This window comes from Dasypus novemcinctus, chromosome 26 (assembly GCF_030445035.2).
Source record: "Dasypus novemcinctus isolate mDasNov1 chromosome 26, mDasNov1.1.hap2, whole genome shotgun sequence".
Taxonomy (NCBI): domain Eukaryota; kingdom Metazoa; phylum Chordata; class Mammalia; order Cingulata; family Dasypodidae; genus Dasypus; species Dasypus novemcinctus.
The window spans coordinates 32,041,313-32,058,839 of NC_080698.1; the positions used below are offsets into that span (position 1 = coordinate 32,041,313).

The 17,527-nt window shown below is 37.4% G+C and overlaps 1 pseudogene; it reads left to right on the plus strand.

Annotated features, from left to right (window-relative positions):
* LOC101445968 (uncharacterized) overlaps positions 1 to 17,527 on the plus strand; it is a 45,268-nt pseudogene that overhangs the window by 6,574 nt on the left and 21,167 nt on the right.

Sequence of the window (17,527 nt, forward strand, 5' to 3'; positions counted from 1 at the left end):
TATCAGCATGAAGAAATAGAAATTTGAGGCCAGCTTAGCTTTTTCTCCCTTTAGTAAGTGGCTTGAGCTTTTTGTCTGACTACTCAATCTTTTTAAAAAATTCCATCTTAAAATCAAAAAACTTTACTTTGATTTACCTTGTTATTGGCCATTTCTGTCTAACTTTCTATGGTATATGGTATATCCTTTCTTTAAGGAGACTGAACTCATTTAATCCAGGACATTTTTCTTACATTAAATCTTTTAAATGTTTTCATATCCCATTGTTCTGATCTTTTGGGGGTGAATCTAATAATGCAATCATTGTATCTCCTTTGCCTATATTCTGTAGCTATTTGTAAATTATTTATATTTAACTGTGGTAAAATATACATAATATAAAAATCATTTTATCCATTTTAAATGGACAATTATTTGACTTTAAGTACATTGACAATACTGTGTGACTTCACCACTACTTCCCGACTAGTTTCATCATCCTAAATCAAAACTCATACTCATTTAGCAATAACTCCCTATTCCCCTTTTTCACCTCATTTTTTAATGTTAACTTTATTGTTTGTTTTCTCATCTTAGTCCTCCATATCTCTTATCATGTGTTCTACAGTGGCCATTCTCCCTTGTGTTCCTTCCAAGTTTATGCTTATTTCTCTTGTAATATTTTTAATTAAATAAAGTTTTTATTTTGAGGCAATTGTAGATTCACATGCAATTGTAAGAAATAACAGAAATCTCATGTAGCCTTTCTCAGATTCCACCAATGGTCACATCTTGCAAAACTATAATACAATATCACAACCAGGATATTGCCATTGATAGTCAGGATACACAACATTTCTGTCACTAAATGAATGCCTCATTTTGCCCTTTTATAGCCATTGTTCTGTATAATTATGGTTTTCTAAAATGTCATATTAATGAGACAATACACTATGTAACCTTTTGAGTTTGGCTTTTTCTGATTTAGCATAATTCCCTAGAGATTCATTCAAGTTGTTCTGTGTATCAATAATGTGTTCTTTATTTCTGAGTGGTATTTCATAGTATAAATGTATCACAGTTTGCATAACCATTCATCTATTGAAGGACATTGGGGTTGTTTCCAGTATTGGGCTATTAGAAATAAAGCTACTATAAACATTTATGTATAGAGTTTTGTGTGAACATATAATTTCATTTCTCTGGGATAAATGCCCAGAAATGCAACTGCTTATGGTAGTTACATGTTTAGTTTTTAAAGAAATTGCCAAACAGTTTTTCAGTGCCTATACAATTTTATAGTCCCACTAGCAATGTATGACTGACCTGGTTTTTCTGTATCCTCACCAGCATTTGGTGTTGTTAATATTTTTAATTTTAGTCATTTTGATACATGTATAGTAATATCTCATTTGGTTTTAGTTTGCATTTCTCTGATAGCTAATAATGTTGAACATTGTTTCATGTGCTTATTTGCCATTTGTACATCCTTTTCAGTGTAATGTCTGTTCATGCCCTTTGTCTCTGTTTTAATTGTTTGATGTATCTTAACAATAATTTTTTTTTTAAGGAGGCTCTGGAGATTAAACCCAGGGAACAGTGACCTGAGCAGAGGCTCCCCCTATAGAGAATCTCCTTTGGGTCATTTTGAAAGCTATTGAGGGACCCCATTTTTCCAGGCTCAGAAGATGTTTGTAGATGTACCAGAAAATACGGTGATACTGGATGAGATGACCCTCCGGCACACGGTCCAAGACTGCTCAGCTGTCAAAACCCAGTTACTCAAGCTGCAGCACCTGCTGCATCAGCATGATGGAAGTGGTTCATTGCATGACGTACAACTATCATTGCCATCCAGTCCAGAACCAGAAGATGGTGATCAAATATATAAGAATGAAGATTTACTAAATGAAATAAAACAACTTAAAGAGGAAATAAAAAAGATGAAAAAATCCAACTATTAGAACATCAACTTGCAACTCGGTTTAATTGCCACCAAAAATCTAAAGAGGAAAAATGCACATATGCTGATAAATATACCCAAACACCCTGGAGAAGAATTCCTCCTCAAGTACTACAGCCTTCCAGCAGCCTGCCCAGACTCACAGACCATGCTCAGGGAAAACTTAACCAATCTGCCACACACCGAGGCCCGCAGTGAGTGCGCGCTCCAAGGCCTGCACAAGGGCGCCGAGCTCAGGATGAAAGCTGTGCACATGGCTTGCAACAAGAGAGCAGTTACAATCTGGAAGAGCAGCCTTTTTCGTCAAGCCCACTGTTCTCTAAGGACGTGGCTAAGAGTACACCTTCTGAAGCAAACTTAAGTGTGACCGCAAATGCTCCAAAGACTTACCATTTGGCAAACAATAAAATTATTGACATGCAGTTTGTACCCACTTCTCATCAGACCATTCCCGAGTCAAGCAGAGTAGACCAGGCTACCAGAGGTGGAAGAAACGCGTCTTCCCTGGTGGGCTACAGGTCTCAGCCCCAGGCACAGCTTCTGCTGCCATCTGTCTTGAATTCTTTGGGACCTCCAGTTTCTGAATCATCCCCAGAGAGGACTGCCACTTGCAAGAAGCCACGGATGATCCCGCCGTGTAATCCAGCAAAACTTCAGCCAACATCTTGTCAGACAAATCCTACCAATAATTTGAATCTGAAAGCGTCTAAGCTCCACCCCCCTTTCAGCTCTTTCAAACAAAAACAAATAAGCAACCCCAACAAGAGCCTCAGCACTTCCAGGCCAAGACGAGCATCCCAAGAACACTAATGCGAAGAAAAGAAATCATGGAGAATCTGAACGGCAGTTTGCATTCTGGAGATTGTTTGGCCTACAATCGATATTCTCGTCTTCCTAAACCAAAGGTACTTTAAGTACATAGCCATCACCTACCAATTTGTTGTTGTTGTTGTTGTTGTTTTTTCCTTTTTTTAAAAAAATTATTTATTTTTTTTTTTTTTAAATTACATTATGAAAAATATGAGGTCCCATTCAACCCCACCGCCCCCGCCCCCCACTCCCCCCACAGCAACACTCTCTCCCATCATCATGACACATCCATTGCACCTGGTAAGTTCATCTCTGAGCATCACTGCACCCCATAGTCAATGGTCCACATCATAGCCCAGACTCTCTCACGTTCCATCCAGTGGGCCCTGGGGGGATCTATAATGTCCCGTAATTGTCCGTGAAGCACTATCCAGGACAACTCCACGTCCCGAAAACGCCTCTACATCTCATCTCTTCCTCCCGTTCCCCACACCCAGCAGCCACCATGGCTACCGTTCCCACACCCATTCCACATTTTCTCTGTGGACAGCTTTACCTGCATTTTGCTACCGTGGTGGAGGTTCCATCAAAAGCCTGCAAATCTTGAATATTGAAACGTGGAAGCTTCAAAAAAAAAAAAAAGGAGGTGCTTAGCCTCTGAACTACATCCACTCCCCCTTAAAAATAATTTTTAAATAAACTTTAAAATTTTATAACAGTATTAAATCTCCAGAAAAATTGCAAAGAGAGTTCCCCTGTATCCACACCCAGTTTTTCCTATTATTAATATCTTACATTAATATGAAACATTTGGTACAATTCATGAAGAAATTTTTTTTTAAAGATTTATTTATTTATTTATTTATTTATTTATTTATTTATTTATTTATTTATTTCTCTCCCCTTCCTCCCCCCACCCTGGTTGTCTGTTCTCTGTGTCTATTTGCTGGGTCTTTTTTGTCTGCTTCTGTTGTTGTGAGCAGTATGGGAATCTGTGTTTCTTTTTGTTGTGTCATCGTGTTGTGTCAGCTCTCCGTGTGCGTGGCACCATTCCTGGGCAGGCTGCACTTTCTTTCGCACTGGGCAGCTCTCCTTACGGGGCGCACTACTTGGGTGTGGGGCTCCCCTACGCCGGGGACACCCCTGCGTGATAGGGCACTCCTTGCGCGCATCAGCACTGTGCATGGGCCAGCTCCACACGGGTCAAGGAGGCCTGGGGTTTGAACCACGGACCTCCCATGTGGTAGACAGATGCCCTAACCAACGGGCCAAGTCCACCGCCTCATGAAGAAATATTGATGCATTATCATTAGCTGAAGTTCATACTTTACTCAGATTTCCTTAGTTTTTACCAAATGTCCTTTTTCCATTCCAGGATCCCATCCAGCCTTTCCCATTACAATGAGCTCTCATATTTCACACTTCCCTTGTTTTTGATGACGTTGATAGTTTTAAGGGGTACTAGTCAGGTATTTTGTAGAATGTACCTCAGTTCAGATTTATTTTATGATTTACTTATGATTACACAGGGTTAAAATTTTGGAGAAAGAAGACCAGTAAAGTGTGATTCTGATCACATCGTATCAAGGGTATATACTGTCAACATACTGATGTTCACCTTGAGCACCTGGCCAAGGGGGTAATTGCCAGATTTCTCCACTGTAAAGTCACATTTTTCCCTCCTTTCCTTATTGTATTCTTGGGAAAGAAAACCATTCCATCCAAGCCACTCTTAAGTAGTATCTCCATGAATTATTCAGATTCTTCTGCATAGGAGATTTGTCTCTTGTCCCCCATTCATTCATTTATTTACATATGTACTTATGTATTCATTTAATCAATCAATCATTTATAACAGTATGAATTTCTGGATACTTATTTTATACTTTGGGTTTAATCCAATTCTATTTTATTTCAATTCTTGCTCAAATTATTCTAGCTTTGGCCATTGGGGGATCTTTCAGGAGTTTTACCATATCCCTTTGATAAACCCCCATCATTGTTATAATTTTTATTTTAAACACTGCCTTATTTTATGGTATTATATGATGCTCCATGCTCATCTTGTCTAATTCTTGACTCATTCCTAGAATCAGCCATTTTTCCAGTGACTTCCAGTTCCTTTTATTGAAGAATGGTATTAGAAACAACATCTGGGTAGTAGGTGTGCTCATTACTGCTGGGGTGTCTTTGCATCTAGTTTCTGTCAGCTAGCTGATAGACCGTGGAAATATATGTGCTTATACTAATAACTGTATATGTACAAATCTTTAAATATTTCTATGTATAATCATCTGTATCTATAGTAAGTTAATACTGATGTCTCCAACTCAAACCCTTGAATATATAGAGCAATAGAGCCTCCTCCCTTTGCTAATCTGTAAATTCCCACTTCAACAGTGAGAAACTTGATTGTCACTAGTTGTATCCATTCACTTAATTGTTATTTCCAGCACATATTTTTGTGAATTATTTAGAACTACTAACACTTGCAGCCATTGAAGTGACTTTATCAACTAGAGCACAGTGCTTGTGTACAGTTACTTTTGCATTTAATCTTACAGACTCCACTTATTTCCAAAGTGTAGCAGTTTGATATGGTTATGAATTATAAAAATAGATTTTGGGTTATGTTTGTAATCTGGTCTGTACCTGGGAATGGTTAAGTTATGACTAGGGCTTTGATTGGGCCATGTCACTAGGGCATTGAGTTCCCACCCCTAGGTGTGTGGGGACTCAGAGATAAAAGGCATGGCAAAGGACAGAGTTGGGGGCTTTTAATGTTGGGAGTTTTGTTGTTGGAGTTTGATGTGAACCTGGAGCCCCAGGGAGAGAGACACAACTGTTCACCTGATAGTCTACAGCTGACCTTGTGGAGAGAGGCAAAGCCTAGAGAGCCTCATAGTCTACAGCTGACCTTGTGGAGAAAACATAGGAGTTGAGCCCAGGGGAACCCAGGAAGCCTGAGCCCTCGCAGACATCAGCAACCATCTTGCTCCAACACGTGAAAATAGGCTTTGGTGAGGGAAGTAACTTATGCTTTATGACCTGGTATCTGTAAGCTCCTACCCCAAATAAATACCCTTTATAAAAACCAACCAATTTCTGGTATTTTGCATCAGCAGCCCTTTGGCTGACTAATACACAAAGTTATCTAGATCAGCACCTTATCCCCCAAACCCTTCAGTGAGGTTGTTTCATATATTTTTAATACAGTCGGACTTCTTGTCACATTCTGCACTGCATTCTGGAATCTCATGATCTATTAAATGTTTTTTTAAAGTTCACTCTCTGTGCTGTAAAATACTCTGAGTTTGATAAATGTGTAGTGTCATGTATCCATCTTTACAGTATAATACAGAAGTTTTTTTGTTTATTTTAGTTTTTACTATCTTTTTATTTATTTTTTATTTGAGCAGTTTTATGTTAACAAAACAATCATGCATACCATCCAGGATTCCCATACATCATCCCCTACCAACACCTTACATTGCTGTGACACATTTGTTACAAATGATGAAAGAACATCATCATAATATTACTGGTATCTATAGTCCATTGCTTATATTTGGTGTATTTTTCCCACAAACCATCCTATTATTAACCCCATGTATTAGTATTGTATATTTGTTATAGTTCTTGAGAGAATGTTCTTATATTTATACTGTTAACCACTACCCATCATTCACCACAGGGTTTGCTCTGCTATATGGTCCCTTGCCTTGTGCAGTCCATTCCAAAGTGTACACTCAGTGGCTCTCAATTTCATCACAGAGTTGTACTGTCATCAGCTCAGTCCATTTCAGAATGTTTTCATAATTCCCATTTCCCTTTATACTTCCCCATTATTGATCTTTAGCATCGCTATAGTACCTTCTTTGCCATTGCTGTAAAAATATTGGAATATTGCTGTTAATTGCTATACTCTATACATTACATTGATTATTTTTTTTTTGTTTTTTTGTTTTTAAAGATTGATTTATTTATTTAATTCCTCCCCTTCCCCCGGTTGTCTGTTCTTTGTGTCTATTTGCTGCGTCTTGTTTCTTTGTCCACTTCTGTTGTCATCAGCGGCACGGGAAGTGTAGGCGGCACCATTCCTGGGCAGGCTGCACTTTCTTTCCCGCTGGGCGGCTCTCCTTAGGGGCGCACTCCTTGCGCATGGGGCTCCCCTACGCGGGGGATGCCCCTGCGTGGCAGGGCACTCCTTGCGCATCAGGACTGCGCATGGGCCAGCTCCACACGGGTCAAGGAGGCCTGGGGTTTGAACCGCAGACCTCCCATGTGGTAGACGGATGCCCTAACCACTGGGCCAAGTCCGTTTCCCTGATAATGTTTTTATTGCCCTGAAAAGTCTACCTGTACTTCACCTATTCAACCCTGCTGTCTTCCCCACTTCTGGCAATTTCTGATCCTTTTTCACATTTTCTCTTTTTCTAAAATGCTACAAAAGTGTATGACATACACAGTATCATGTAGTCTTTTCAGACTGTCATTGAACACTCCAACTATAATTTTGGACTTCTCTAGTTCTCCTTTTAGTTCTGTCAGTTTTTGTCTTGCATATTTTTTAGCTTTGTTGTTTTGTGGATACAAGTTTAAGATTCCCATGTCTTTTTGGTATATTGCCCCTTTTATCATGATGAAAGGTCACTCTGAGTGTCTGTTAATTTTCTTTTCTCTGAAGTCTACTTAATCTAATATTAATATGGACACTCCTTTCCTGTTATTAATGTTCACATGGTATATATTTTTTCATCCTTTTACATACTTTCTATAAGAATCATCATATTTGAAGTAAGCTTCTTTTTAATTCATTCTGTCTCTCAGCCTTTTGTGTATTTTCATTTGTGTAATGATTGATATGTTAGGGTTTAAGTCTGCCATTTTATTTTTCTTATCCATATTTCTGGTTTTTGTTTTTTTTTTTCCTTATCTGTTTTTCTGTTTTCTTTTTCCTGCCTAACTAAGGGCTATTTGAACATTTTTTAGAATCCCATTTTTGTTTCTCTATACAGTTTTTTAATTATCTCCTTGTATAGCTTTTTAGGGTTCCTCCAGATATTATATCATGTACACATAAATAAACATAGTCTCCTGGTTTTGACATATTCCATGTTCAAAAGAGTGTAGAAATCTCACTTTAAGTTCCATTATTCTTCCCCATTTATATGATTGTTTAAATCTTTCCTATTTTCATATTTAGAACCACATTAACAGTGTTATAATTTTTGCTTCAACCATCAAACATAACTTAGAAACTCATGAGAAGACAAACATAAAGTATTTACTCTTATTTTTACTCTTATTCTTTCTTCCTTCCTGATATTCCAAGATTCCTTCTTTATCATTTCCTTTCTGTTTAGAAAATTCCCTTTAGTCATTTGTTTAGGGTAGATCTTTTCAGTTTTCTTTTACCTGAAAATGTTTTGATTCCTCCTTCATTCCTAAAGACATTTTCACTGGATATAGAATTCTGGGTTGACCTTTTCTTCAGTTCTTGAAAATATTGGGCCACTTCTTAGTGGCCCCCATGGTTTCTCATGAGAAATCAACTGTCAATTGAGTTGTTTTTCTCCTATAGATAAGATGTCATTTCGCTCTTGCTGCTTGCAAAATTTTTTCTGTTTTTAGTTTTCACAGGTTTGACTATGGTAATTCTTTTTTTTAAAGATTTTTTTATTTCTCTCCCTTTCCCCCGCCCCGCCCCCCCAGTTGTCTGTTCTCTTGTGTCTATTTGCTGCGTGTTTTTCTTTGTCTGCTTCTGTTGTTGTCAGCGTCACGGGAATCTGTGTCTCTTTTTGTTGCGTCATCTTGTTGTGTCAGCTCTCCGTGTGTGCAGCGCCATTCCTGGGCAGGCTGCACTCTTTTGCACTGGGCGGCTCTCCTTACGGGGTGCACTCCTTGCACGTGGGGCTCCACTACGCAGGGGACACCCCTGCATGGCACGGCACTCCTTGCGCGCATCAGCACTGCACGTGGGCCAGCTCCACACGGGTCAAGGAGGCCTGGGGTTTAAACCGCGGACCTCCCATGCGGCAGACGGATACCCTAACCATTGGACCAAGTCTGCTTCCCTGACTACGGTAATGCTTGATGTGCATTTCTTTGGGTTTATCCTTTTGGGAGTTTGCCAAAATTCTTGGATCTTTAGGATCATGTCTTTTGCCAATTTGTTAAGTTGAGTTATTATATTTTTAGTACTCTTTCAACCACATCTTCTTTCTTCTCCTTTTTTGGGACTTCAATTACTCTAAAATTAGATCTTTTGTTATAGTTTCCCAGAGCCTTCAGGGTCTGATTTTTTAAAAGTCTATTTTCAGGTTGCACAATTTCTGTTGTTATACCTTCAAGTTTACCAATTCTTTCCTCCGTTCCTTCCGTTCTGCTGTGAAACCCCTCCCCTGAGATTTTTTTCATTTATATTTTTCAATTAAATTTTTTCATTTGATTCTTTTTTATGTCATCTATTCTTTTTCTGAGACTCTATTTATTGAAAAAAAAATAAGGTGTATTTGTAATTGCTTGTCAAAGCATCCTCATGATGAGTACTTTAAAATATTTGTCAGGTCATTTTAACATTGTTGTCATCTCAATGTTGGTGTCTTTTGATTATCTTTCTTAAATCCAAGATAAGGTTTTCCTGGTTCTTGGTATGAGTGATTTTCAGTTGAAACAGACATGTGAGGGTATAATATTATGAAACTGTGGATCTCATTTAAACCTTCTCTTTTAGCTGGTTTCTTCTGACCCCACTCCAGCAGCTGGGAGGGCTGTGCCTCAGTGCTACTAGTTAGGGAAAGAAGTCCAGGTGTCCCTCTTAGTGTCTTTGACATCCAAAGTGGTGAAGGGCTCCTTATTACTGCTGAGGGATGGTGGGATTTCTGGCTCCCCACTAGACCTCTGGTACTTCCCTGTTTGGGAAAGTGCCTCCTTACTGCTCTCCATGTGAACGCCACTGATACCGTGGGATAGGGAGGACCCTCACTGTCTTTTGGAATGAAAGTCCTGGCTCCCTTCTGTGATTTCTCTGACACAGCCCCTAAGGGGTTGGGCTGACTCATTAAAGCCTGGAAATAAGGGAAGTCTAGACTCCCCCACTTGGCCTTTGCTGCCATGGGTGGGTAGGACCACAGTTCCCCCCCCATCCCCCCATCGTATTTGGTTAGAGTATAGCAGTTACTGTCTAAACTTTCTGTTTTGAGAGGTTCCTCTTTCCTGATTCTTTGGCTAGCAAGCTTTTGTTGGGGCTTTCTTCGTTTGTACTCTTTGGCATTTATGAGTTATTGACATCTCCAATATTCATTCTGATAAGAAACAAAAATGAAAATCCAGGTAACTCACCACTGTGTTGTTTTTTGGGGTCCTTTGGTCCCTAGTCAGTCTTCCTTCCTCTCTCCTGCTTTCAGTATCTTCTTATGTTTGTTATACATACTGTCTAGGGTTGTTAGTTATACTTAGTGGGAAGAACAGGAGAAAGCACATCTATACCACTATCTCAGAAGTGAAAGTCCTCCCAGATTCCTGTTTTTATGTTCTACTTGTGTTCTTTGTTCAGTTCATGCACATCACATTTTCTCTCTCTGTATCTCTCCTAAATCCATACATTTATGCTTTGCATAATGTTTACACATTTTTCAAGAGTTCTTGCATTTTCCTTTGTGGTCTTCTTAGGAATGACTACTTCATGACATTTTTAAGTCTCACAATTGTATTTTTGGTTATAATTTTTTTCTGCTTTTTGACAACATTTTATGGTAAGCATTCATTATCACTTGGAACATTGTTGCTGTTCTTTGCCACAATTTTTCATATCATATCTTTGCATCAGTGTTATTCAAGATTCTTTTTTTTTTTTAACTCATCATTGTATGATTTGGCTATTTGCAGGAGATTTGTGCTAGTGGGGGAGTTCAGAGTCGGGAAGGGCCAGGGCAATCCTCCAGGTACACAACTGGAAAGCTCTCTCCTTATCTCTTGCCCAAGGACAAATATGCAAATATGACATTCCTGTAAGTTTGGCCCATCTGTGTGATTATTTGTGGAGCCCCACATCATCTGCTTCTCTGAACCAAATCAGGCCAAAGAATGTTTCTACTGCCAACCTGTCTACTTCAGTCCCTGCCCTCTTATTGACAATACTAGATATATATTTTTCACCACAGAGTAAGGATCTCACATGTAGGAAGAGTATTTTTTGCTGGATTTTTCTGAGAACGACAGTAACTGGGCCCTCTCAACCATCTCATTTTTTGTTCTCTTCCTTACTATCCTAAGTTGTTTCTGGCAGATCATATACATGTCTTTAGGTTATATCTCTATTTTAGCTTCACTGTAAATAGGAGATTGCAGATTTTCTTTTTTTAAAATTTCTGTCTTTTTGTTGTTGTTATATGGTTTCCAGGAGGAGAAGGTGAAAAATGCTGACTTAGGGAGACATTCTCACAGTGGAAATTTTCAACCTGCATTTATTGAGTACCTAATGTTTAAATCTTTCATTTTCATACTTCAAAAGAATCAAAAGAAGACATATATTGGAAGACGAGACAACAAAGAAAATGTTGATAGAGTTTGTACAAGGATAACAATTTTCAATTGGCAATTTAACCTTCATCAAAATACTTTCCAGAAAATTTACAGAAATTTCCTGTGAGTTAACTAAGTGTTGTCTCCAGTTCATTCTTTGACTAGTTGGTGATTTCAGGTAAAGTGCTTTCAAAATTTCTGTGTGAAGCATTTATTATACGTTGGAATGAAGTTATAAATGCCCTATCTGCTAATTGCTATTACTTCCCATGAACTCTAACATAATGCTTATGTTGGAAGACTGAACTGGTATGCTTATTTTAGAGTTTCTGTTTATAAAGAAAGAAATGTTCTACATGTATAATGGTGCTATATAATTTGACTGAATCCATCAGACGCCTTGTCATAGAAATTTTTTTACAGGTCCTTCTGTGACAAAATGGGACTTTGGTATATAATAAGAGGTGCCACTTATTTTTCACTATTGACTCTAGGATTTCTGCTTCACTATGTCTTCCAGAGTTTATATGTATTTTTTCATCCACAATCATGTCCTAGGTCCAACCCACAATCAAAAAATTGAAAACTATAGGAAATTATACATAGTAAATAAAGATCATATCAGATTTTCTACTTAGGAATGCTACATTTTTAATACTCTGGAATATTTCCTGCAATCTTTTTCTGTGAATTTTAACTTAATTGGTATCATGTTGGCCGTTAATTTTATTTCTTTCCTTTTATATGGCTTAACACTAAGTGCTGTCAATGTGATTAAAAATCTTCACAAATATTCTAATAATTGCATAATATTCTTATTTAATCCTCTTGAATGCACAAAACTAGGCCACAAGAAAGCTAAGTCTTATCACTCTTTGATAGCAGATATATATGACAAATATGTCAATCATCAAAATATTCATACATAAATAAAGCACAATCTCTATTAGAAGTCTAAAATTTCTTTCAAAAATTTTTATAACAAATCAATTTTATTGTTACATATTATTAAAGCATACAATTCACCCAAAGTGTACAATCAATGGTATTTGGTATAATTACATAGTTGTGTGTTCATCACTTCAATTATTAGAGCATTTTCACTACAATAATAATAATAAATATAAAGCAGACAATCAAGAAAATTCTTCACCTCTCAATTTCTCTATGTTTCCCCTGCTGTATATAACTGCTATTTCTGACTATTTTTGCACAATTATCAAAAAAAAAATTTTAACAAATGGGAAGAAATCTGTGGGGGAAAAGAAATGTCCAAACATTTAAATATTACATGAAAAGGAAGAATTGTGCGAGATGATTAATTTCTAGAGATTAAAATCTATATTTTAGCCTGATACGCAAACCAAGGTATTGGCATAGGAAAAGACCAATATATCTGTGGAAAAATACATTTGCATATACTTATGAAATTAAAATATAATGAAGATGGTATTTAATTCAACAGAGAAAATGTGGTTTATTTACTAAATGTGCTTTCACAACTGGATATCCATCTGGATAAACAGCAGTCCTGGTCCCTTAACCTCACACAATAAACAGAAATAAATTCCAGATGGATTTAAAGTTTAAATGTTTAAAAAATTCAAAAACCTGATAAGAGAATTTAGGGGAATGTTTTTTATAACTTTAGCATGAAGGAGAACAATTTAAGCAAGACAGAAAATTCAGAGCCATAAAAGAAAGGAGAGGTATTTAAATCCATAAAGGTAAGACACTTTTGCATAATAAAGTATACCAAAAACCAAGTCAAAAGACAAATGATAGACTGGAGGAAAATTTTGCACCACATAAGACAGGAAAAGAATAATATTCACAAAACACCCAAAATTAGGTAAGGAAAAATCAAATGACCCAACAGAAAAATGTTTAAAAAAATAGGAATAAGTAATTGACAGATGAGGAATTTAAAAATCTAATAGACATATGAAAGAATGCTTTATCTCATAAGTAACAATGAGATAATACTTAAAAAAAAAACTTGGCAAAAAATTTAATATGAAAGTTAAATATAGAAATACCATATGACCCAGCAATCCCACTTCTAGGTATATACCCAAAAGAAATGAAAACAGGAACTCAAATATTTGCACACCAGTGTTCATAGCAACATTATTTTTCACTGTTGGTAAAAAGTGGAAGCAACCCAAATAAATGTTCATCAACCAATGAATGGATAAATGTGGTACATACATACTATGAAATATTATTCAGTCATAAAAAGAAATGAAGTTCTGATACATGTAACAAAATAATGAAACCTGAAGACATCAGGTTGTATGAAATAAGGGAAACACAAAAGGACACATATTATATGATCTCACTGATATGAAATAATTAAAATAAGGAAATTCATAATAAAAAAAAAAACAGAATTCAGTTAATCATGGGCCACAGTTGAGGTAGGGAATGGGAAGTTAGGGCTTAATTGGCATAGAGTTCCTAGTTGAATGATGGAAAAGTTTTGGTAACTGATGATGGTCATGGTAGTGCAATATTGTGAATGAAATTAACAGCACTCAGTTATGTATTTAAATATGGTCAAAAGGGGGGAAGTGGACTTGGCCCAATGGTTAGGGTGTCCGTCTACCACATGGGAGGTCTGCGGTTCAAACCCCGGGCCTTCTTGACCCGTGTGGAGCTGGCCCTTGCACTGTGCTGATGCACACAAGGAGTGCCATGCCACGCAGGGGTGTCCCCTGTGTAGGAGAGCCCCACGCACAAGAAATGTGCCCCATAAGGAGAGCCACCCAGCACGAAAGAAAGTGCAGCCTGCTCAGGAATGGCACCATACACATGGAGAGCTGACACACAAGATGACGCAACAGAAAGAAACACAGATTCCCGTGCCACTGACAGCAGAAGCGGACAAAGAAAAAGACGCAGCAAATAGACACAGAGAACAGACAACTGGGGCGGGGGAAGGGGAGAGAAATCAGTCAATCAATCAATCTTTAAAAATATATGGTCAAAAGGGGAAATTTTAGGTTTTATATATGTTACTAAAATAAATTTTTAAAAATCCATAGGACTGTACAAGACAGTGAACCTTATTAATGTAAAGTCCAAACTATAGTTAATAATATAATTATAATTATGTTGTTTTATCAACTGTAACCAAAGCACCATAGTAATGCATTATTTTTTTTTTTAATCTCTCTTCCCTTCCCACCCACCCCTCTGCCCTGGTTGTCTGTTCTCTGTGTCCATTTGCTGCATCTTCTCCTTTGTCTGCTTCTGTTGTTGTCAGTGGCATGGGAATCTGGTTCTCTTTTTGTTGCATCATCTTGTTGTGTCAGCTCTCCATGTGGGTGGTGCCATTCTTAGTCAGACTGCACTTTCTTTCGTGCTGGGCGGCTCTCCTTACGGGGTGCACTCCTTGCACATGGGGCTCCCCTACGCAGGGGACCCCCCTGCGTGGCATGGCATTTCTTGCACGCATCAGCACTGTGCATGGGCCAGCTCCATACAGGTCAAGGAGGCCCAGGGTTTGAACTGGGGACCTCCCATGTGGTAGACGGACACCCTAACCACTGGGCCAATTCTGCTTCCCATAATGCAGTATTAATAATAGGGGAAACTACAAGTGTAGGGAGAATATATGAGAATATGATCAAGTGAGTTTTATACCAGGCGTTGTAAGTGTGGTTCAACATAAGCAAATCCATCAGCATAATACATCACATCAATAAAGAAGAAAAACTACATGATCCTATCAATTGATGCAGAAAAGTCATTTGACAAAATGCAGCATCCTTTTTTGATAAAAATACAACAAAAGATAGGAATTGAAGGAAGCTTTCTCAACATGATAAAGACCAAATATGAAAAACCCACCACTAACATTGTACTCAATGGTGAAAGACTGAAAGCTTTCCTTAGATCAGGAACAAGACAAGGATGCCCTCCGTAACTGCTATTATTCAATATAGTGCTAGAGGTTCTAGCTAGAGGAATCAGTCAAGAAAAAGATATAAGAGGCATCCACATAGGAAAGGAAGAAGTAAAACTTTTACTATTTGCAGATAATATGATCTTGTAGCTAAAAAGTCCTGAGAAATCTGCAACAAAGCTGTTAAAGCTAATAAACAATTTCAGTAGAATATCAGGATACAAGATCAATATGCAAAAATCAGTGGTGTTTCTATATAATCATAATGTGCAATGTGAGGAGTAAGTCAGGGAAAAAATTCCATTTACAATAGCAACCAAAAGAATCAGATGTGTAGGAATAAACTTAACTAAGGATGTAAAGTGCTTGTATTCAGAAAACTACAATGCATTGTTAAAAGAATTTTTTTTTTGGTAAAAGAATTTTTAAATGAACTAAATAATTGGAAGAACATTCCGTGCTCATGGATTGGAAGAACTAAATATCATTAAAATGTCAATTCTACCCAAATTGATATACAGGTTCAATATAATCCAAATAAAAATGCCACCAACAAATGGAAAATACAATTATCAAATTTATTTGGAAGGGGAAGGGGAAGAGGGAGGGGAAAAGAGAAGGGGTCCTGAATAGCCAGAAACATCTTAAAAAGTAAAAGTGAAGTTGGAGTACTCTCAATTCAACTTTAAGTCATATTACATAGCTACAGTAGTAAAAACAGCATGGTGTTGGCATAAAGATAGACACATAGACTACTGGAACTGAATTGATGATTCAGAAACAGACCCTCATGTCTATGGTCAATGGATTTTTGACAAGTCTACCAAGCCCATTCAGCTGGGCTAGAATAATCTATTCAACAAATGGTGCTGAGACATAGCCAAAAGAAAGAAAGAGGACCTCTATCTATCTCATATCTTATACAAAAATTAACTCGAAGTGGATCAAAGATCTAAATATAAAAGCAAGAACTATAAAACTCCTACAAGAAAATATAGGAAAACATCTTCAAGACCTGGTGGTAGGTGGTGGATTCTTAAATCCTTACACCAGAAGCTTGAGCAATGAAAGAAAACATGAATTTGGTGGGACCTCCTCAAACTTAAAACACTTTTGTGATTCAAAGGACTTCATCAAGAAGGTGCAAAGACAGCCCACTCAATTGGAGAAAATATTTGGAAACCACATTCTGATAAGGTTTGATTTCCATTCTATATAGATATCATACAAGCCAACAATAAAAGAGCAAGCAACCCAATTTAAAAATGGGCAGATGATTTAAATAGACATATCTCCAAAAAGAAAATGCAAATGGCCAAAAAGCACATGAAAAAATGTTCCATATCACTAGCTACTAGGGAAATGCAAATCAAAATGACAATGAAATACCATCACACACTATATAGAATGTCTATTACTTTAAAAAAAAACACAAAAAGCAATTAGTGCTGGAGAAGATGTGGAGAAGTAGGAACATTCCTTCGCTGTTGGTGGGAACATAAAATGGTGTAGCCTCTGTGGAAGACAGTTTGGTGGCTCCCTAGGAAGCTAAATATAGAACTACCATAATATCCAGCAATTCCTCTACTACGAATGTATCCAGAAGAACTAAAAACTGTGACATGAACAGAAACCTGCACACCGATGTACAGCAGAAGTTTTAATTAACTTGACTGTAGAAGTATGAAAATGGATAGAGTTGATGGTAACACTGTAGAGTGAGTAGCAGCTGGTTTATAAATGGGATTATGACTGAAAGAGTAGTCTAGGGATGTAAATGTCAATTGAAAGAAAGATAGAGGATAATCTAGGGACTGAATAACACAGTGAACCCAGAGGTGGATGAGAACTGTGATTAATGATACAAATGCAAAGGTGTCCTTCTGTGAGCTAGAGCAGATGTATGTCACTATTGCGGGGTAGAGGGAATGTGGAGAAGCATGGGAAAAATACAGTTCGTGTGGCCTGTGGACTGTGGTTAACAGCAATACTGTAATATTCTTACATCAATGCCAAAGATGTACTGTGTTGATAATGGAGGGATATGGAAAAAGTGTGCCAAATGTACACTATAGACCACGGTTGGTGGTAATAGTCTGATGATATTATCTCATAATCTGTAACAAATATTCCACCACAGTGTGTTGTATTGGTGAAGGGGAACGAGTTGTATGGGAATTCTACACATGTGCATGATTGTTTTATGCGTTCACAACCTCTGTAATAAAAATATGTTTTAAAAAAATAATATGGTGGGCTTGGGGAAAAATGCACCAAATGTAGGATATGGACTATAATTAGTTGTAATATTTTGATGATGCTCTTGCATAGTTTGTAGC